We start from the raw sequence: 23,499 nt of genomic DNA, 5'->3' as shown, positions 1-23,499 counted from the left end.
TCATTTTTATTCAAATAAGATAACCAGATAAAGTGTACAGGACCTTCCATAGCCAAATTCAAAACTGGAATGGGTTGACAGTCTGTAGATTACACCTAGATTTATTAGTTCAACAATGACCCTCACCTTATTCTTATATACAAGGCTGGTCAGGCTTATGGTTCTATAGTTACCCAGGTATTTTGAAGCTAGAACTTTGCGCATGGGAATGACTGTTGCTGTCCTTCACTCTGGCAGAATGCTTGTTTTGACAACAATATCGCTGCTTAACATGCAAGGCCATGTCAAACCCTGAGCTGTTGGACATGCTCCACTTAAAATCCCAATCCCTCAGAGCCACACGCTCCAGGGATCTAAACCTTGTCATCACAATGAACAAAACATGCTAGAGGGATAGGTTCCTGACCCAGAAACTCCCCATACTATGGAACAGACTGCCCATACATGTCAAGCAGAGCGCCTCCTTGGCCCTTTTCAAAAGGAACCTTGACGATTGGATGGGAGATGGGAAATTCACCCCGGCGATCATGTCAGCTGCCCTACAAGACAGGGGTCCAGGGAAGTAAATATTGTGGGAAGAAATATCCAGGGAATTGTTATGGCTAGGCTTGTATAGGCCCCTAGGGCCAATAGCCTAGTACTAACCTATGAATACTGAATAGCCTCTGCAGAAGGGCCAACAACTCTTGTTTCTGGCTAATCAGATGGCAGCCTGGTAGGTTATCGGGACCCACAGATCCAGTGTTCTTAGCCTTAGAAACTGTTTTTGGGAGATTGAGGGGGTGTAGATGCAGGTATCTGTTCTGTGAATATTGGAGGAGGAGGGTTAAGTTAAAGCCGTCTGTTAGTTGATTTGTTATGCCCTCTGGGTCTGAGTATGAGATACCATTTACTATTAACTCAGTGCAATGCTGGATATTTTTTTTCAAGACATCAAAAATAATTAAAGATGGCTACATGGTTATCTTTTGCCCGAGTGGCTATTTTTACTTCACATCTGTCTTCAGTTAATTTCATCAGGTTCCACAGTTCCTTGTTTAGTTTAGGAAGAGTTTTTTTTTTTTTTTTTTTTTACTTCTTGACAGTTCGATTTATTTTTGCTTGCAATGAGCGGTTTTCTTTTATTTATTTTTTTCTTTTATTATATAGCCTAATTACATTAGGGTTCCACCACAGGGGAGAAGGACAGCTGCGTCTATGCAACTATTTATATATGCATAGAATTTGGCTGTAAAGGATTCAGACTAAGTAGTACGATCACTGAGGTGGAAGGAGCTTTTAATTCAGCCAGGTCATCACTCAGATTTAGTAGATCAGCCTTTGCATAGTCTCTGAATTCTGAGGTATTGGGGGATGCTACAGGCTTCAATCATAAAGTAAATGTGACTGACAACCTGTATTCAAACTGGAACCTTAGTTTGAGAGACAGCCTTACAGAACTATATTTAAGTTTAAAGAGCTAAGTATATTTTCTGTGTTATTCTGTATTATAGAGCTAAATTGTCTGCTTGATATCTGTGTCTTACTGCTCTGCAAATCTATAGAAAACAGTATATATATTTTTTATAATTTGCACATTCCTTACATCTGTGTTGAAACTGCCCCACCCCCCTCATTTCCTGCCTTGTCTTTCAGCTGATATAATTTAGCTAGTGCTGTGTCTCCTTTTAATTAACAACCTGTATTCAAACTGGAACCTTAGTTTGAGAGACAGCCTTACAGAACTATATTCAAGTTTATAGAGCTAAGTATATTTTCTGTGTTATTCTGTATTATAGAGCTAAATTGTCTGCTTGATATCTGTGTCTTACTGCTCTGCAAATCTATAGAAAACAGTACATATATTTTTTATAATTTGCACATTCCTTACATCTGTGTTGAAACTGCCCCCACCCCCCTCATTTCCTGCCTTGTCTTTCAGCTGATATAATTTAGCTAGTGCTGTGTCTCCTTTTAATTAACAACCTGTATTCAAACTGGAACCTTAGTTTGAGAGACAGCCTTACACAACTATATTCAAGTTTATAGAGCTAAGTATATTTTCTGTGTTATTCTGTATTATAGAGCTAAATTGTCTGCTTGATATCTGTGTCTTACTGCTCTGCAAATCTATAGAAAACAGTATATATATTTTTTATAATTTGCACATTCCTTACATCTGTGTTGAAACTGCCCCCACCCCCTCATTTCCTGCCTTGTCTTTCAGCTGATATAATTTAGCTAGTGCTGTGTCTCCTTTTAATTAACAACCTGTATTCAAACTGGAACCTTAGTTTGAGAGACAGCCTTACAGAACTATATTCAAGTTTATAGAGCTAAGTATATTTTCTGTGTTATTCTGTATTATAGAGCTAAATTGTCTGCTTGATATCTGTGTCTTACTGCTCTGCAAATCTATAGAAAACAGTATATATATTTTTTATAATTTGCACATTCCTTACATCTGTGTTGAAACTGCCCCCACCCCCTCATTTCCTGCCTTGTCTTTCAGCTGATATAATTTAGCTAGTGCTGTGTCTCCTTTTAATTAACAACCTGTATTCAAACTGGAACCTTAGTTTGAGAGACAGCCTTACAGAACTATATTCAAGTTTATAGAGCTAAGTATATTTTCTGTGTTATTCTGTATTATAGAGCTAAATTGTCTGCTTGATATCTGTGTCTTACTGCTCTGCAAATCTATAGAAAACAGTATATATATTTTTTATAATTTGCACATTCCTTACATCTGTGTTGAAACTGCCCCACCCCCCTCATTTCCTGCCTTGTCTTTCAGCTGATATAATTTAGCTAGTGCTGTGTCTCCTTTTAATTAACAACCTGTATTCAAACTGGAACCTTAGTTTGAGAGACAGCCTTACAGAACTATATTCATAGGTTCATAGGTTCATAGGTTCATACTAGGCTATCTGCCCAAGGGCATTTATAAGCCTAGCCCATAGTTATGTGGCTTTCGCCACCCCTTTAGTTTGAATAAAAACTATGCCTATCATTTTGCTGTGCCTCTGTCAAGCAGTGACGCTGAAGTAATCCCTGGGGTATATCTGCAATCTCCCATCCATTGGTCAAGATTCCTCTTGAACAAGACCAGAGAGGTGCTCTGCCTCACATGTACCGGGATTTTGTTCCACAGCATAGGGAGTCTCTGGGTGATGAATCTGTCCCTCCAGCACGTTCTATTTATAACCGTGTCAAGGTTTAAGTCTCCCGCCCTTGTGGTTCTGAGGGATCTAGATTTTTGAGGTGAAGCATATTCATCAAATCTGGGTTTGACATGGCCTTATATGTCAGGCACAGGTCACCTCTGAGCAAGCGGTATGAGACTGAATAGAGCTGGAGTTCTTTCAGTCGGGCAGCATAAGACATATTTTGAGACCCTTTATCCTTTTGGTGAGGAACTTTTGGGGCCTTTCAAGCTGCAGCAGGTGTCTGGTCAGATACATTCGAACGGGCATTGTACTCAATCATAGGTCTAATAAGTGATGAGTACAGGGGACGATGACCTCCCTTGATCTAGATGTGAATCCCTTCATGATCAGGTGGGTGATATAGAAGGTTTTCCTAACTACTTTAGCAACATGAGTGTCAAGCGAAGGCTACTGTCAACCTGGGTCCCCAGATCTCTGATGACTTTTTCTGTGCTCAGTGGATTGCCACCTATATGGTAGCTAGGGGTAGCCTTGTTTTTCCCAAAGGGTATGACTATGCATTTTTTGGCGTTTAACTTCAGGCTATGGCTCTGGCACCAGTTATCCATTTCTGTGAGGCCCTCCTGGAGGATCTCTGTGTCAGATGTGTTTTCACTATGGCCCAGTTTGCAGTGATCTGGAAACTCTGTCAGGCATAACCTACCTGTGTTTGCTTGTACTACAGAAAAGAAGATGCCGAACAAGAGTGGACCCAGGACTGAGCCCTGTGGGACACAACTTGTGACAGGCTTTGAGTCTGACATGGCTCCAGCAACTCTGACCCTGTGGGTTCTGTCACTTAGCCAGTTTGCAACCCATCTTGTGATGTATGGGTTTACATTCAAGCTGATGAGTTTTTGATGATACCTGAGTGGGGTATTGTGTGAAGGCCTTTGCCAGGTCGAGGTAGGCTGTATGGACTGCCTTTCCCTCATCAATGGCCTTGGTGACTGTCTCGAAAAAAGTCAACCAAGTTTAAGAGGCAGGATCTGCCTTTGACAAAGCCAAACTGAGTTGGATCCAAAGTCTGCAAGTTCCCTATGTCTTTATTTATGAGTTCCATTATGATCCTCTCCATGGCTTTGCAGATAAGGCTTGTCAAGCTAATGGGCGATAATTTCCAGGGTCTGTGGAGCCACGGCCCTTATGAAGTGGGACCACAGTCGCTGCGCCACTCCTTGGATGTATCCTGAGGTGAGGCTAAGATTAAACAGCTGTCCTAACTGTGGGTTTAATTCCTCATTGAGTTCATGAAGCACACAGCCGGGGACACCATCCGGTCCCATGGATGCTGTGATTTTGCCTTAGTGAGGGCAGTTCTCACCTGGGCGTTGGAGATGTTTGGGGGCTACAATCCTCTGGAATAGATATCTCTCCTTTTGGGGGGGAGGGGGGGGAGAAGTTTGCACTGAACCTGTCAGCCAGTATGTTGGCAATGTGTGTAGGTTCAGTAATTTTCACATCATTTTGAACTAATTCTGAGCATATCTGGGAGTTTCCTCCTAGGTTTCTAACATAGCTAAAGAAGGCCTTATGATTCTCTTTAGAGTCCTTGGCGATTTTTCTCTCAAAATTTGCCTTGGATGATTTTATGAGAGCTCTTAGTTTTTTACTTATAATGATCAAAGGTGTCTTACCTTTCAAGGATTTTGCTCTATCTTGTAGTAGCTTCCTCCTTTTGTTGTAGAGCTTGTTTATGGCTGGGGTCCACCAGACTGGACGCTTGCCTTTGGTACAGAGAGTCTTAGTTTTGTTTGGGATTGCCTGATCCATGCAGTCCTGTAGGTGCTGGTAGAAGGCATTTGTAAGTGAGCTAAGTATATTTTCTGTGTTATTCTGTATTATAGAGCTAAATTGTCTGCTTGATATCTGTGTCTTACTGCTCTGCAAATCTATAGAAAACAGTATATATATTTTTTTATAATTTGCAAATTCCTTACATCTGTGTTGAAACTGCCCCCACCCCCCTCATTTCCTACCTTGTCTTTCAGCTGATATAATTTAGCTAGTGCTGTGTCTCCTTTTAATTAACAACCTGTATTCAAACTGGAACCTTAGTTTGAGAGACAGCCTTACACAACTATATTCAAGTTTATAGAGCTAAGTATATTTTCTGTGTTATTCTGTATTATAGAGCTAAATTGTCTGCTTGATATCTGTGTCTTACTGCTCTGCAAATCTATAGAAAATTAGAAGTTATGTACTCACCATAACGTTCCATCTGAGTAGGTGTATTCATTTGTCTGCAACCTGTGGGTTATGGATCCGATATCGGATCCGAACCGGCATGGTTTACCAGCTATGGATCCAAGCTCTCAGCTCCTCCCCTCACCCATAATGCCCTGCTCTACCCTCATGACCTCAGATCGAGTTTGCCAACAGCAAGAACACCCTGAAAAGGGTAACACATAATATGCAGGAAACTGAAAGGCCAGGGGGATAGGAGGGCGGGATGGTTGCAGACAAATGAATACACATACTCAGATGGAACGTTATGGTGAGTACATAACTTCTAAATCTGAAGTAGGAGATTCATTTGTCTGCAACCTGTGGGACAGAGTCCCCAGCTACCTGAATCTTGGGCGGCCATCATGGAAGGATATTCCGAGCACCATGAGCCAAATGATGCTCTACCCTAGATGCAAGATCCAACTTATAGTGGGAAATAAAAGTATGAGATTAAGCCCACGTGGCTGCTGCACAAATATCATCTAGAGGAATCCTAGCCTTAAAGGCTGCCGAGGTAGATACTGACCGGGTTGAATGGTGTACACCCTCCGTGCGGCCTTCCTGAAGCTTGATAAGCCAATAAGATACACTGTGAAATCCAGCGAGACAGAGAAACTTTAGAAATTGGCTTGCCCAAATTAAATTTAGCAAAGGAAATAAACAACTGGTCGGATTGCCTATGACCAGCCGTTCTGTTTAGATAAAATCTAAGTTGCCTGTGAACATCTACGGAGTGAAGCTTGTATTCACCTTTGTTTTCATATTTAGGAAAGAAAACAGGGAGGTTAATGGATTGATTAATGTTTGCTTCAGAAGCTACTTTAGGAAGAAAGGACGGGTTGGTCCTGAGGTAAACACGGTCCGGATGAAATACCAAGTAAGGAGGTTTAGCTGATAATGCTTGGAGCTCTGAAACTCTCTTGGCCGATGTAATGGCTACTAAAAAGGCTGTCTTGAAAGACAAGAATTTGAGATCCACCGTAGCCGCTGGTTCGAAGGGGGGAGCGGTCAAGGCCTGGAGAACTAAGGAGAGGTCCCAAGGAGGAACCGCTTGTTTCACAGGGGGCCTGAGAAGGAAAGTACCTTTAAGAAAAATTTTACACCACTTGGCTGACATGAGTGGACTAGAGTCATGACCAATGTGATAATGAGAAATTGCCGCCAGTTGTACTTTGACTGTGGAACTGCTGACACCATCGTTAAAAAGAGTGGTTAGAAAGTCAAGCACTAAAGGGAGAGGAACAGTGAAGGGATTCAGGCCTTGCCGCTCCGCCCACAAAGAAAACTGTTTCCACTTGCTGCGGTAGACTTTCCTAGTGGACGGTTTATGAGCTGCCACCAGGATTGCCTTCACAGGTGACGAAATACCAGGAGTCCTGATCAAGAGTGGAACTGGAGCAGCCAAGTGGTCAGCTTCAGGTTGTCCAGGTTCGCAGGAGATATGCAGGATGGGTGGGATATCAGATCCGGAATGGGATCTAGAATCCAAGGAGGATTCACCGAGTGAGACCTTAGAAAGGGGAACCAGATCTGTCGAGGCCAAAACGGAGCAATGAGAATCATTCTGCAACCCACCCGAGAGGCTTTCTGAAGAACTTGGAGCATCAGAGGCAAGGGTGGATAAGCGTACAGAAGACCGGGTGGCCAAGCATGCACCAGAGCGTCTCTTGGAGAACCTCCTGGAGGGTATCAGAGCGAAAAACTGTCGCACTTGGTGTTTGAGGGAGAGGCAAAAGATCGCATGAAGGAGATCCCCACGTGCGAATATGCGTCCGCTACTTGAAAATTGAGAGACCACTGCGGGGTCAGAATGGTGCGACTGAGCTTGTCCGCCAGGATGTTGGACCGACCGAATGTGCGTTGCTATTAGAAAGCGGTTGGTGGAGATTGCCCATTCCCAAACTCTCATGGCTTCTCGACAAAGGGGTAAGACCTTGTTCCCCTTGCTTGTTGATGTACCAGACAACAGACATGTTGTCGATTGAATCGCAATTGTTCCCAAGGGAAGAAAGTCCTGAAGTGCTAGCAACGCTAAGAGCACTGCTCTCATCTCTAGAACGTTGATATGCAGTAAGGTCTCTGAATTGTTCCACGTGCCTTGGGCGGTCCGCCATAAAATGCCCCCACCCGAGGTGGGAGGCGTCCGTGGTCACCGTGGCGAGAGGGGAGAAGCACAAAATGGGCCTCCGTGGAGATCTGGGGAGTGAAGCCACCACAGGAGGGACCTTGCAAGCCTTGCTGATCGCAATGGGATGATGCATAGGGAGCAAGGTATGACCATTGTACTAAGAGAGTCCACTGGAGGATGCATATTGAGCCTGGCAAGAGGAAGAAGTGCTATAGCAGACGCCATGGACCCTAGAGCCCTCAGGACCAACTCCTGAACAGAACTTGAGTGGAGAATGGCCCGCACCTGGAGCTGCAGATTTTGAACTCTGTCCGCAGTGAGGAAGGCTTTTAAACTCCTTGTGTCTAACCTGGCCCCTATAAAATCTAAGAGCTGTGTGGGCGCCAGGTTGGATTTCTTTGTATTTATTGTAATGCCCAGAAAGGGAGCAAGATGGAGAAAGGAGTCTCACGCCAATAGTAGTAGATGCCTTGTTGGGGCGGTAAGAAGCCAGTCGTCCAGGTAGGGAAGACCTGCACCCCTGAAGCCTCAGGTGGGCCGCTACCACTGCTAATACTTTGGTGAACACCCTGGGGCTGTGGTGAGACCAAAGGGAAGGACCCGAACTGGTAGTGACTGGCTCCCAGCCGGAAGCGGAGGAACCTCCTGGAGCCTGTCCATCAGGATGTGGTAGTACGCATCTTTGAGGTCTATAGAACACATCCAGTGATTTTCTCCCAGAAGGGGAGAATAGATTGCAGAGTGACCATTGAATTTTTCCTTGGGGACTGCCAGGTTCAAGAGAGAAAGGTCTAGAATTGGTCTTAGTTCCCCGTCTTTTGGCACTAAAGAACCTGGAGTAGAACCCTGATCCGATCTGGTCTGGGGGCGGGCTGGATGGCTCTTTCTTTAGCAAATGGCCAATTTCTGCCAAAGCGCCTCCCGTTGACCGGGTGGAACGTCTGGGAGGACTTCAACTTTGGTAAGTGACGAAAGGGATGGTATCCCTGGATATGATTTGGAGAACCCAGCGGTCTGATGTTATGGACTCCCATGCCGCTAGATGCCCGAAAAATGTCCCCGACTGCCTCCAGAGTGGAGCAGCCGGGCAACCCTCAGGGTTGCTGCGGCCGTTCAGAGAAAGGTTCTCTGGACCCGAAGTTCCTGGGAGCCCCTCTGCCTCTAGGGCGTCCTCCCTGTCCTCCTCTGCCACGGAAGGACTGGTTGTCCGGAGCAGGCTGGGATTGCTGCTTCGAACCACATTTTCTTCTGACCCTTTTGGTTCCTAGAGTAGGGCCTCAGGTGTGCAGAGAAGCGGATTCCGGCGGCAGACAGCGTCTTCCGTCCTTCGCTCTGGGTCAAAGTGTCGCGAACGGTTTTGCCAAAGAGGGCAGAACCATCAAAGGGGCGTTAAATGACGCTTTGAAGGGCTCAGAAAAATCGCAGTGACAGAGCCAGGCCTGGCGTCTAGTGACTAGGCCTGCCCCTGCTCTAGCGCGCCTTCCGTAGCATGGGAGAGTAGCCGCATAGAGGTATTAGTAACTGATCTAAGAGTGGCCATGCGGGTGGAGTGCAGCATTTTGTCCTCCTCCAACATGGACTCTGGGGGAGATGCAGCGTATTCTTTAATGAGATCTCGCTGCATCCTAATGACGTGTGCCATCTTGTTCAGCGCCCTTACCCAGAAGGTCTCTGTACTAAACATCCGCTTCCCAAGCGGTCCATCATCGAGACTCCTTGCTCGGGGATGGACTGAGGGACTCTCCTGAGCAAGTTCCCTCTTGGTGGCCGCCGCCGTCAACATGGCATCTACCGGAGGCCCCTTACTCCAATGGGCCCGGTCGGACGGTGGGCTGAGGATCCTATCGGGCCTGTTAGGGATTGGCTCCACGGTGTCGGTTCCTTCCACGCCCTGGGGTAATGAGGTCCACCAGGGGTCGGCAGGAGGGACACCCAAGAGGTAGACGGGCCCGCTTCAAATGCCTCCAAGAACACGGACTCGTCCGAGGAAGACTTGGGGGCAGACCACCCCTTATAATGGAGCATTTCCATGATGTCCCCAAATGAGACATCCTCGGGGTGACCGTGGGGAGCCTTCCCTTCCTCCAAGTCCGTGTCTTCCATGAGAGACTCGGGAGTCAATGTGCCTCCTTTTGCGTATGCTTGCAAGGAACATCCTCTGGGGGCTGTCAGAGGACTCCTGTAAGCAGCAACCTGTTCCAGGGGAGCAGCTTGGGGCACAGAAGCGGGCTGTCCCAAGGGCGGATGGTGGAAGCCTGACCCAGTGCAGAGGAGAGGGGCGGGCGAAACAAGTGCCGGGGTCCGGAGACCCTCAACAGGGCCCTCTCCACTACATCAAGCGCCCGAAGGGAGCCGACCTCGACCAAAGGATCCGACAATCGGCTCCCCTCGGATCGAAGAGTGGATCGGAGCCGCCGGCGCTTCGGATCCTAAGGGACAGTGCGCTCCGACACAGGCGCTGAAGGAGCACTGATCCCCGGATCTGAGGCTCGGATCCAGGCTCGAGAGGTCGGATCCGATGCACTCGAGGCAGGGTCGGATCCGGTACAAAGTACTATCGGCGCCGACCCACCCCGAAGCTGCTCGGCTCCAACTGCTCCGAACCGGGTAGCGGGTCGGAGAACAATCGGTTTGAAAAGGGTGTTGAGCTCCCCAGAGGGAGGCAAAAGCACTCCCATCTGCATCTGGGCCTGGATGAACTTTCTCATCATCCGGTCCAGATCAGCATCCGAGCTATCGTAGATCTCGGCGAGGCTACCGAGGTAGGCCTGGAGTGTCTCCTCGATAGCCTCGACGGATCGGGTCTCCTCCTCCTCAGGTCCCGGTGAAAAACACACTGGAGACCGGGCCGAGGAGGAGACCGAGCCGACAATGGAGCCGGGAGAAGCCCTTGGCTGGCGGGGCGAAACAGAGGTCTCGGCCCGCCGCTTATGGTGCTTCTCCCTCCGGTCCTTTTCTTAGCACCCTCTCCTCCGAACCAGAAGCGGGAGGTTGAGTCCCAGGAGGAGGAGGGGGGAGCAGAAGGAATAACCGTATGCAGTTACTCCCGAATGAGCGGAGGTCGGAGCGAGTCCGGCGGTAAAGGCCCGCCAAAACAAGCTTGGACCTCCGCTCCTTCAATGCCCTGGGGTTGAACCCTGCACAAATGGAACATCCAGATGTGAGGTGTTCAACCCCAGGCATCTAACACACAGTGTGGCCATCAGCTGGGGAAAGCTTATGGCCACTGAGCATTTAGAAAAAATAGACTTGGGTTGCTCAGACATCCCAATCTACAACAGTAGTTACTATAACTAAAAAAGTAACTAAAGAAACACAAAATCACTCACAGGCCCAACACACACACACTACGCTAACAGCGAGGGGAGGGATATAACTTTTAGTTTAAACACTAAAAAGTAAATATACCAAAGGGAAAACCTACACTTTCACACAAATAACCAAAAAAAAGTCTTAAATTTTACAACTTAAATACTTGAAACTAGCACTTAGCTGGAGAGCTTGAGAAACAATCCGGTCACCATGCGCGGCAAACGAGATCTGGGGTCATGCGGGTAGAGGAGGGCATTATGGGTGAGGGAGGAGCTGAGAGCTTGGATCCATAGCTGGTAAACCATGCCGGTTCGGATCCGATATCGGATCCATAACCCACAGGTTGCAGACAAATGAATCTCCTACTTCAGATCAGTATATGTATTTTTTATAATTTGCACATTCCTTACATCTGTGTTGAAACTGCCCCCACCCCCTCATTTCCTGCCTTGTCTTTCAGCTGATATAATTTAGCTAGTGCTGTGTCTCCTTTTAATTAACAACCTGTATTCAAACTGGAACCTTAGTTTGAGAGACAGCCTTACAGAACTATATTCAAGTTTATAGAGCTAAGTATATTTTCTGTGTTATTCTGTATTATAGAGCTAAATTGTCTGCTTGATATCTGTGTCTTACTGCTCTGCAAATCTATAGAAAACAGTATATATTTTTTTTATAATTTGCACATTCCTTACATCTGTGTTGAAACTGCCCCCACCCCTCATTTCCTGCCTTGTCTTTCAGCTGATATAATTTAGCTAGTGCTGTGTCTCCTTTTAATTAACAACCTGTATTCAAACTGGAACCTTAGTTTGAGAGACAGCCTTACAGAACTATATTCAAGTTTATAGAGCTAAGTATATTTTCTGTGTTATTCTGTATTATAGAGCTAAATTGTCTGCTTGATATCTGTGTCTTACTGCTCTGCAAATCTATAGAAAACAGTATATATATTTTTTATAATTTGCACATTCCTTACATCTGTGTTGAAACTGCCCCCACCCCTCATTTCCTGCCTTGTCTTTCAGCTGATATAATTTAGCTAGTGCTGTGTCTCCTTTTAATTAACAACCTGTATTCAAACTGGAACCTTAGTTTGAGAGACAGCCTTACAGAACTATATTCAAGTTTATAGAGCTAAGTATATTTTCTGTGTTATTCTGTATTATAGAGCTAAATTGTCTGCTTGATATCTGTGTCTTACTGCTCTGCAAATATATAGAAAACAGTACATATATTTTTTATAATTTGCACATTCCTTACATCTGTGTTGAAACTGCCCCACCCCCCTCATTTCCTGCCTTGTCTTTCAGCTGATATAATTTAGCTAGTGCTGTGTCTCCTTTTAATTAACAACCTGTATTCAAACTGGAACCTTAGTTTGAGAGACAGCCTTACAGAACTATATTCAAGTTTATAGAGCTAAGTATATTTTCTGTGTTATTCTGTATTACAGAGCTAAATTGTCTGCTTGATATGTGTCTTACTGCTCTGCAAATATATAGAAAACAGTATATATATTTTTTTATAATTTGCACATTCCTTACATCTGTGTTGAAACTGTTTCCCCACCCTCCCTCATTTCCTGCCTTGTCTTTCAGCTGATATAATTTAGCTAGTGCTGTGTCTCCTTTTAATTAACAACCTGTATTCAAACTGGAACCTTAGTTTGAGAGACAGCCTTACAGAACTATATTCAAGTTTATAGAGCTAAGTATATTTTCTGTGTTATTCTGTATTATAGAGCTAAATTGTCTGCTTGATATCTGTGTCTTACTGCTCTGCAAATCTATAGAAAACAGTATATATATTTTTTTATAATTTGCACATTCCTTACATCTGTGTTGAAACTGCCCCACCCCCTCATTTCCTGCCTTGTCTTTCAGCTGATATAATTTAGCTAGTGCTGTGTCTCCTTTTAATTAACAACCTGTATTCAAACTGGAACCTTAGTTTGAGAGACAGCCTTACAGAACTATATTCAAGTTTATAGAGCTAAGTATATTTTCTGTGTTATTCTGTATTATAGAGCTAAATTGTCTGCTTGATATCTGTGTCTTACTGCTCTGCAAATCTATAGAAAACAGTATATATATTTTTTATAATTTGCACATTCCTTACATCTGTGTTGAAACTGCCCCCACCCCTCATTTCCTGCCTTGTCTTTCAGCTGATATAATTTAGCTAGTGCTGTGTCTCCTTTTAATTAACAACCTGTATTCAAACTGGAACCTTAGTTTGAGAGACAGCCTTACAGAACTATATTCAAGTTTATAGAGCTAAGTATATTTTCTGTGTTATTCTGTATTATAGAGCTAAATTGTCTGCTTGATATCTGTGTCTTACTGCTCTGCAAATCTATAGAAAACAGTATATATATTTTTTATAATTTGCACATTCCTTACATCTGTGTTGAAACTGCCCCCCCCCTCATTTCCTGCCTTGTCTTTCAGCTGATATAATTTAGCTAGTGCTGTGTCTCCTTTTAATTAACAACCTGTATTCAAACTGGAACCTTAGTTTGAGAGACAGCCTCACAGAACTATATTCAAGTTTATAGAGCTAAGTATATTTTCTGTGTTATTCTGTATTATAGAGCTAAATTGTCTGCTTGATATCTGTGTCTTACTGCTCTGCAAATCTATAGAAAACAGTACATATATTTTTTTTATAATTTGCACATTCCTTACATCTGTGTTGAAACTGGTCCCCCACCCCCCCCCTCCCTATTCTTGGTTGTAGCTTAAATTTGGTGGCTTTTGCAGTGCCCGCCCCACTGTAGATTTGATCTAAGACACTCCCCTAGGACATCTCTTTACCGCATTCTACCTAATAAACCCTTTCTGCACTTGCTTTTAGTCCTTTTTAATTTAACTACATTTTTTCAAACTGTGTGTGGACGAATATTGCTACATATTCAAGTGTGCCAGCTTGCACTGCATGAGAATTGTATTTACTACAGCTTTTGCTACTTTCCTAAAAAGAAAAAAAAAAAAAAAAAATTTCTTCTGCTTTTACTGTACTTGTAATTCTTCCTACTTTATTTTGCTTTTGCGTCATCTTAAACGTTCTCAATTGTATTTATTACTGCTTGGTGTAGCTCATACTAAGCCTTTTAGTTTAAACACTTGGGCTTCAGACCAGTTTTACATTGAGAGGGTTTGTGGTCTGCACTGTAGTGGCAGAACAGGTAGCTTACATCCTTCTAAGTTGGGAACTGCTGATTGAGGGCTCAGTGTCTGTTATTCTAAAAGTGTATTAATTCTGGTTTAAGCACTTGGGCTTTCAGGCCAGTTATTTTATGAGGGTTCGTGGTCTGCACTCTTGTGGGAGGAGAGGCTGGACTCTGCCCTTCTGAGCTGGGAATTTCTGGTTAAAGGCTTATAGTGCACGTATATCTGAACTGCTTCTTACTGAAATTGGTACACCTTGTTTGCTGTAGCATAGACTAGATCCAGGCCTGCTGAATCTAGCTTTGTTTGTGTAACTTGAGCACTAATCCAGGCATTATTTAAAGTATTCAGTTGTATTTATTACTGCTTGGTAGTAACTTGGTTAAAGTGTAGCTATCATTCTAAGTCTTTTGGATTAAGCACTTGGGCTTCAGACCAGTTGTTCTACATTAGGAAGGTTTGTGGCATGCACTGTGGTGGCAGGACAGGTAGCTTTCATCCTTCTAAGTTGGGAACTGCTGATTGAGAGCTCAGTGTCTGTTATTCTTAAAGTGTATTAGCTCTGGTTTAAGCACTTGGGCTTCAGGCCAGTTATTTTACATTAAGAAGGTTCGTGGTCTGCACTCTTGTGGGAGGAGAGGCTGGACTCTGCCCTTCTGAGCTGGGAATTTCTGGTTAAAGGTTTATAGTGCCTGAATATTTGAACTCTATCTTACTGAAATTGGTACACCTTGTTTGCTGTAGCATAGACTAGATCCAGGCCTGCTGAATCTAGCTTTGTTTGTATGCTTGTTATTTCCCTGGAATGCTAATTCCACCTAAATGCGGCTTCTCAGCTTCTGTGGATCCCTAGTGATATCTGCATTGCTTACTGTACTTATTTCCTTGCTTCGCTTGAAAGAAAGTTACTGTTTGTCGCTTTTGCATTTTAAGTTACCTGTAACACATTGCACTTGTTACCTGGCACTTGCTCACTAAAGCAATTATAAGTCAGCACTAAAAATTAAAAGCACTACACCCTCGCTCCCCATTGGCCCTTGTTTTCAATTATAAAGAATTTCCCAATATTATTCTACCATGTCCAAAGGTCAGTTGTCAATCTCCTCTGGTCCAGCTGGTGAATATGGGAATCTTGAGGCAATGTTACAACTACCTCATGTACACAGACAACCCTCTCCTCCTCCCAACAAATTCCAACACATGTGAGAGATGCAACCATATAGCCAAACTGGAGGCTAAGCTCTCTCAACTCAGTACTGGCAAACCCAGTCAGGAGGAGAAGGAAACCACACTCACTACAATTCCAGTCTCACATAGACCTACCACGACAGCAAACCAAACACATAATCACACAAAAACATACTCGGAGGCTCTAAATAAAGATCTGCCTAAGCAGCAGAGACCTCCAAAGCAGACACCCAAGCAACCGCTACCCCCCAAAAAAACACGTGTAACACATATCTCAGAAAGCCAGTGTGCCGAACAGTCACAGCCCTTAAGGCTAAACAACACACCTGATACACTTGTAATAGGTGACTCTATCATCAGGCACACTGACGTCCCGCTCACCAGGCTGAACAAGGAGAAGGTCACGGTGAGCAGCCTGTCTGGCACTAGGATCCGCCACATAACACAAGCACTCAGGTCACTCCAAGGCAAGTACAAATATGACTCAGTCATTGTCCATGCTGGTGTGAATGACCTGAGATGTACCTCCCTGGACTACATGAAAAGAGACATAGAGGAGCTCTCTGAGCATGTAGCCCAGGCTGGTATGACCCTGACCTTGAGTAGCATCTTACCCTCACCAAGAATGATGCCACAGTATGAAGACAAGATGATCAATTTCAACAACTGGCTTAAGTATTGGTGTCATTCAAAGGGGATCCAATGCCTATCAGCTTGGGATGATATGCACGACAAGCCACGAAGCTTTGCTAGGGATGGCTTGCACCCGTCACCCCTGGGCTTTCGGATATTGGCAAAGGCTCTTGCTACCCCCATAGTGCCTTTTTTAGGCAAGGCTCAAAAGACAAACCCACCTCCATAGGTATCACAAGGGATAAGAAACTAAGAGTAATGCTACTCAACGCTAGAAGTCTAAACCTCAAGATGCACGCACTCGAAACTCTCCTTAGCATGGAGAACATCGATATCTGTGCAGTAACAGAAACCTGGTTGAGGGGTCCCGAGAGCACCCCAGCACTACCAGGTTATACCTCATACCATGCTCTTTCCCCAAAACTTGGACCGAACCACAAAAGGAGGGGGAGTATCGATATTCATCAAAGATACCCACACCTCCAGGTTGGTGGCAAAGCACGAAGTATCGGAGACTATCCATGTGCAACTAACAGTGGGTAAAACTGCCTTCCAGTTTATAGCCTGCTACAGACCATCCTCCCAAACCCAGGAACCCCACTCGGCCTTCCTGAGAACACTGGAAAATATGAAGGTCTCTCCGAACACCATTATACTGGGCGACTTCAACTACCCAAACATAGATTGGGAGCATTACTCTAGCTCCAACACCCTTGCCCAAAGGTTCCTAGAATTCATAAACTCAAATGCTATGGAACAACTTGTTACCACTCCCACAAGAGGGGAAAACATACTGGACCTGATCATCACCAACATGGGGACTCTATGATCCAGACCAGAAGTGTATCCCTCACTGGTAAGATCAGCCCATAAACTGATCTCACTGGATATTCACATTCCAACCCCACCCCCTGCCCAGAAAACCACAGTGAAAAACTTCTCTAAAGCAAATTTCACACTCCTCAAAACCGAGGTGGAATCCTTCAAAGCCCCCGGGCCTGTGGAAAATACGGCCCGGACTGCAGAATCCTTTATAAATGCATTCTATGAACACCTTCAGGACTGCATGGATCATGCAATCCCAAATAAAACCAAGACCCAATCCTCCAAAGGCAGACGACCTGTCTGGTGGACCCCAGCCATAAAACTATACAATAGAAGGAGGAAGCTACTACATGATAGAGCAAAATCCCAAAAAGGGAAGGCATCTCTGATCAGTATTAGCAAAAAACTAAGGGCACTCATAAAATCGTCAAAGGCCAGCTTCGAGAGAAAAATTGCACAGGACACTAAGGATAATCACAAGGCTTTCTTTAGTTATGTTAGGAACCTGGGTGGGAATTCCCAGATATGCTCAGAATTAGTCCAAAATGACAAAAAATACACTGATCCCACAGACATTGCCAACATCCTAGCTGACAGGTTCAGCGCAAACTTCTCCCCTCCCCCAAAGGGCAAATATCTATCCCAGCAGAGTGCTGCCCCTGACATCTCAGATGCTCAGGTGGGAGCCACCCTCTCCAAAGCAAAAACACAGCATCAATGGGACCAGACGGTGTCCCAGGCTGCCCTACATGAACTCCAAGAAGAGCTAAACCCAAACATAAAACTACTGTTCAATCTCAGCCTTACTACAGGATATGTACCCAAAGAGTGGCGTGACAGCAACAGTGGTCCCTCTCCACAAAGGTGGTGCCTCAACGGACCCTGGAAACTATCGCCCCATAAGCCTGACTAGCTTGGTCTGCAAAGCTATGGAAAGGATCATCATGGACCTCATAAATAAAGATATTGGGGACCTACAGACACTGGATCCTACCCAGTTTGGCTTTGTTAAGGGCAGATCCTGCCTCTTAAACCTGGTTGACTTCTTTGAAACAGTCACCAAGGCCATTGTGAAGGGAAGCTGGTCCGCACAGCCTATCTGGTCCTCGCAAAGGCCTTCGATACAATACCCCACTCGGGCATTATAGATAAGCTCACCAGCTTAAATATAAACCCCTATGTCACTAGATGGGTTGCAAACTGGCTGAAGGACAGAACCCACATGGTTAGAATTGCTGGAGCCATGTCAGACTCCAAACCAGTTACAAGTGGCGTCCCACAAGGCTCAGTCCTGGGACCTCTCTTGTTTGGTATATATTTCTCGGAGGTACAGGCCAGCACGGAAGGACTGTGGCTGACCAAGTTCGCAGATGACTGTAAACTGGGCGCCATGATCGACTCTCCAGCCGACAAGCATTCTCCAAAAGGGCCTCATAGAAACAGACAACTGGTGCCAGAGCCATGGCCTCAAGCTAAACGCCAAAAAGTGTATAGTCATCCCCTTTGGCAAAAACAAAGTGCCCACAAATTACCACATAGGTGGTAATCCATTAAGTACAGAAGAAGTAATTAGGGACCTGGGGACCCAAGTTGATAGCAATCTCTCATTTGACAACCACGTGGCCAAAGTGGTTAGAAAAACATTTTATATAGCCCACCTAATCATGAAGGGATTCACATCTAGATTACGGGAGGTCATCGTGCCTCTTTACTCATCCCTCATCAGGCCCATAATTGAGTACAATGCCCCTTTTGGGATGTACCTTACCAAACACCTGCAGCAACTGGAAAGACCCCAAAAGTACCTCACCAAGAGGATCAAAGGGCTCAAACAGATGCCATATGCTGCCCGGTTAAAGAAACTCCAGCTCTACTCAGTGGCATACCGCCTGCTCAGAGGTGACCTGTGCCTGACGTATAAGGCCATGTCCAACCCGGAATTAAGGGACATGCTGCACCTCAAAAATCCAAATCCCATCGAGCTACGCTTGAGAGACTTGAACCTCAGCACTGAAATAAATAGGACATGCTGGAGGGACAGATTCATAACCCAGAGGCTCCCTTCACTCTGGAATAAAATCCCAGTCCAGGTTAGGCAGAGTCCCTCATTGACTCTTTTCAAGAGGAATCTTGATGAGTGGATGGGAGATCGTAGGTTTACCCCGGGTATCACTTCTGTGTCACTGTTACACAGAGGCACAGTATACTAACCTCGGAAAAGGGCATAGCAAAATTAATTTAAAATGGGTGGCGAAAGCCAAACATACTCTGGCTAGGCTTATAAATGCCCTAGGGCAGATAGCCTAGTATGAACCTAAGTTGTGGTCTGATTTGACCAGGGAGGAAGTTACAACCAGTTGGGAGCAGGACTGCCCGTTTTTATAAGGACCAAGTTCAGGACATTATTACCTCTGACTGGGGTGCAGACTAATTGGTCTGGAGAGTCTGCACTGGTCCAGAGAGTTTGTAATGATGAAGTCCACAAACCTCTGGGCATACATGTCTGAGGAAATACAAGTCACCAAGTTTATGTAGAGGACGTTACAGTCTGCCGGAATGGGGTCTGGATTAATACAGTGGGACTCCATGCTAGTTAGGTAGGAGGTATGGGCCAAGGGGGGTCAAAGAGGGGATCCTGTAGTTCTCTACGATGTGAGAAGCAATCTTGCTGTCTTTAAAAAGTCCCTTAAAGAACATCTTTCTTCTCTCTGGTTCTGCACATGTACTAAATCTACACTCCCTAAAACCTGACTTCCCCCCATTATAACTCCGTAGTTTATCTCATGTCTTCTAACAACTTGCACTTCCTTCCAAATCTATTTACTCATAATAATACTTCACACTTCAATACATTAATATTCTATTTATAGGAACTTGCTCACTGTTGCAAAAACTACCATAAATGTAAATAATCTAATCTAGTGTGTGTCTAGCTTAGACTAGTGTTTATATAACACTGTATACCTTTCATTGTTTAATATTATAAATGTAAAATCTGTTGTGCACTTAGTTTAAACTATAATTATATTGCACTGTAAACTCCTGTACTGTTTTTTTGTTACTTCTTATGGTTGTTCATATTATGATTGTTGCTGAACCTTTGTGGCGCTTTTCTCCCCGGGCCTCCACTGAAAATGGGCTCTCCTAGGCCCAGCGGACCTTCCCGGTAAACAAATCCAAATAAATAAGTGGTATTGTTTATAGAGACACTTCTGTCTTTAGTACCTTTGTCTAATGCGGTGGCCTGTACAAGAGACAGGTAGTAAAGCCCTACATGATAGAATGCTTTCACTGATCTTGAACCAGGTTTCTGTGACAATGCATATACTGATGTTTTCCAGGGTAAGCAATGCTTGCTGGGTGTGTTTTTGTTAAAGCTCTTAGCACTGAGAAGTGATACGTTAATGCTGTCTACTTAGTTATGTTGGGAGGTTTATACAACGGCCTAAAAAAGACATTATTGGGGAAGACAAGGTTGCAGCCAGTATACACAGAAGTTTTACAGGGAGAGGTGCAGGCTGTTCCTGGCAAAGCAGTTAGAACCTTCTATCATCTCCTCCCAGGCCTACATATATTGGACCCACTTTGAATGACGCCAGAAGCTAAGCCAATTTCTGAAGACAGAGTCATACTTTCCACAGACACATATTCTGAGAGCTCCATCATCTCTCTTTATACAACCCATGGAGGTACATTTCAAATCATTTACACACACACACATATATATATATATATATATATATATATATATATATATATATACATATATATATATATATATATATATATATATATATATATATATAATACAATGATGGTTTTATGTGTATAATTACATTGCAAGGACTTGCGTGCTTGTGTGATATGGTGAATACTGGCTCCTGATAGGCAAATGATTGTGACTGCCTTTCTTGCACAGCCTGATGAGAGGTGCATTAATGTGACTCGCTGTGGAGTCACCTATAACTGGGACATTGGGACTGTGGAGTGGTTTGCCTTAGTGGCTTTTGACTTGAGACCATGACACTTCTGGACGTATGTTTTATGGTGGGTGCAGCCTGTTTGTGAGGTTGTTGAGGGTACTCATTTCTTAGGTTGCATTTAAGAGGGCTTTGCAGTTTAGGTAGGCTATTTTAAAAGCCTCAGCATATGTAGATCTGAGCTGTAACTGGCTGGTTTAGTGTGGTGCTGTCAGCCTGGTTATTTGTAGTGGCTACCTGTGAGACTTTTGCCTCCATTAAACATTATAGAACTACATCTTTCAAACTGTGTCAGTTTAAGTAGTAGGTGACCGCCAGTAAACATGAGACAATTACTACATTGTCCCAGGATGCCTATTTCAACCAGGCTGACTACAGAGATGTATGGAAAGTGCAAATCCATGCTTCCAGATGTGGAATGAAGGGGGAGTAGTGCCAAAAGTTCTGGAGTATCTTTATTGAAGTGCTACCTGCCTAAATAAACAATCTAAGCCTAGGCTAAAAAATGAACTATCTAAGCTTAGACATGAAGAGAAGCCAGACTCTACATAAACCAGAGGCTCTTTGGGCAACTAATGACTGTTAAGCACACTTGGAACTTGTGGAGAATTTAGAATAGCGGTAATTATGGTTCTAAGTGTTTGTGTCTATACAGTACACAGTTAAATGAGGCTGTACAATGAAAAGCTACACATCTTTGATTTATTTATTTATCCTTTGTTGACTGGGTTAATCCTAATAAAGGGGAGACCAGAGGTGGCAGTTATATTATTGGGGAAATGTGGACGGAGCATTGGTAAACTTTCCTACTTTTCTGTTGTGAGTAGGACCCCTTTTGGAGGAGCAGTTCCTCTTTGGATTCCAGATGTGGAGGTTGCCCAGAGAAAAAGGGAGGCAGATAGTGAGAGAAGGAGATGATGGAGTACTGAAAGAAATGAAGGCGAGAGCAAAGAGAGACTGGAGAATGTTTACAGGATTCTGAAGACATGTTGTGGGATAATTTACTTAAAGAAATGGTGTTGAGTCAGACAGAAAATGAAGGAGATGCTTCCTGGGGGGACATTATGGAGAAAATACAAAAGGAGGATGTAGAGACAATTCTGAAGAACAGTAGTGAGATGGAAAAGAAAACATATGCAGAGAAAGTAAAACAAACAAAAGTGGAGTAGCAGAAAAAAAGGCAGAAGAAAAAGAAAAACAGAAGCACTTGGTAAGGATTCAAAGTAAAGAAGACAAATAAATCGACAAGTATGAAGTATGGGACAATTTAATAGCTCCTTTGGGTGTAAAAGCACATGAGGTAAGAGCATTTATTCGAGACATTTTGTGACAATGTATTTCAGACTTATCAATGGAAAATATTCTTGGAGAATATGAAAAGAAGAAAAAACAAGAAAGACTAACTCAGGGAATCTTTACATGACAAAAACATTTAACAAGGAAACAAAAAAAGAAGATTCAGGTACAATTTTGAACAGAAGTAGAAAGAGACTTTGAAAGGACATTTGAAAACTTTTATGTTAAGTACTTGACACTGCAAATGTTTTTAAGAAAATGGGATTATGGACTGGTGGCTGAGATTGTAAAATCGTGTTAAAAATAGAAAAAAAATATACATATACCAAGCATAAAGAGGGAAATAGGGGTACTGTAAAATATTGGGGACAACCCAGTAGATTTTTTTTGCAGAAAGGACATTTGGTAAGTATCTGTGACAAAAGAAAATGTTATATTTGTTATATTTGTGGGGAAATGGGGTATGATGCAAAAAAGTGAACTGAAATGTTACAAATGTAAGAAAATTGGACATTTATGGATGAATTGCAAAAATTTAAACATTAAGGAAAAAGAAAGAGAAGGAAATAAAAAGAGAAGAAATTTTAGTAGTAGAAATGGAAGAAAACTTAGATGAGGAAAAATAATAAAGAGGACATAGAAGAAGGTTCTGAAATAAGTGATAAAGACGACAAACTGGAAGGCAGTAAAAGGGAAAAAAATTCTATTGGTAAAAGGGTAAAAGACATAAAAAGAAAATTTAAAAGAGCAAGTACAAAAAAAAGAGAAAGGAAATGGATGAAAAAGAATAAGTACAACTAAAGATTGGGGCTTGGTATAATGGCTAAGGTGTTTGACTCACAGACACAAGGTACAGTGTTTGATCCTCACCTTTGGTAAGGAAACTGGTTAGGCTTAGAATGGCCTATTAAGAAAGCTAGCCTAGTAATTAGCTATGAACTTATGATGAAGCCATGAATCCAAGTAAAAGGGAAAATGAAAATTTTAGAATACATTCTGTAAATGTGAATAGTATTAAGAATATTTAAAGAACATGAATTTTGGAGTGAGGTAATACATGTGAGGTAGATGTAATTAAATTAGAAGACACTGATTTTTAACAAATGAAGAAAGCCTGCAAACAGAGAAATTACGGGGAGGAAAGATAATGTGGAATTTGGGAAATGAGAGATGTTCTGGAATGGCCATATTCTGTAGAAATACAATAAAGATATTAGATGCAACTCTAGCAAAAATGGGAAGATTAATCATTGTAGATTTAAAATGGAAAGAACAAGTATATAGAATTAGAGCATGATATGCTTATACTGACTGTAAAGAAAGGGAAACTTATTTCATCAGATTTTAGATTATGTAGTGATAAATATAAATATTATAATAACATGAGACTAATTGTGAAAAGAGGCAAGCATAAAAAGAAAGGAAATGATGTTAGAAATAAGATGTGGTAAGTTAAAACTTTGGGACAAAAATTTATGGATTTACAAAAGGGGTATGTATAGAACTGAAATAGATTAAACTTAGTATCAGAAGGTTTAGTTATGGGT

The 23,499-nt window shown here is 43.3% G+C and overlaps 1 protein-coding gene and 1 long non-coding RNA gene across 14 annotated transcripts in view; both read right to left on the bottom strand.

Moving 5' to 3' along the window:
* ADD1 (adducin 1) overlaps positions 1-23,499 on the bottom strand; it is a 1,467,941-nt gene that overhangs the window by 245,631 nt on the left and 1,198,811 nt on the right. The window lies entirely within an intron of this gene.
* On the bottom strand, positions 1,079-20,371 carry LOC122794481. Its single transcript, XR_006363647.1, has 2 exons — positions 18,991-20,371; positions 1,079-1,386 (listed from the first exon to the last, which is right to left on the bottom strand). It is a non-coding gene; the product is annotated as an uncharacterized LOC122794481 (long non-coding RNA).

The sequence above is a fragment of the Protopterus annectens genome, chromosome 2.part1 (genome assembly GCF_019279795.1).
Source record: "Protopterus annectens isolate FY-2018-M chromosome 2.part1, PAN1.0, whole genome shotgun sequence".
Taxonomy (NCBI): domain Eukaryota; kingdom Metazoa; phylum Chordata; order Ceratodontiformes; family Protopteridae; genus Protopterus; species Protopterus annectens.
This window is presented reverse-complemented; position numbering and strand designations above follow the sequence as displayed.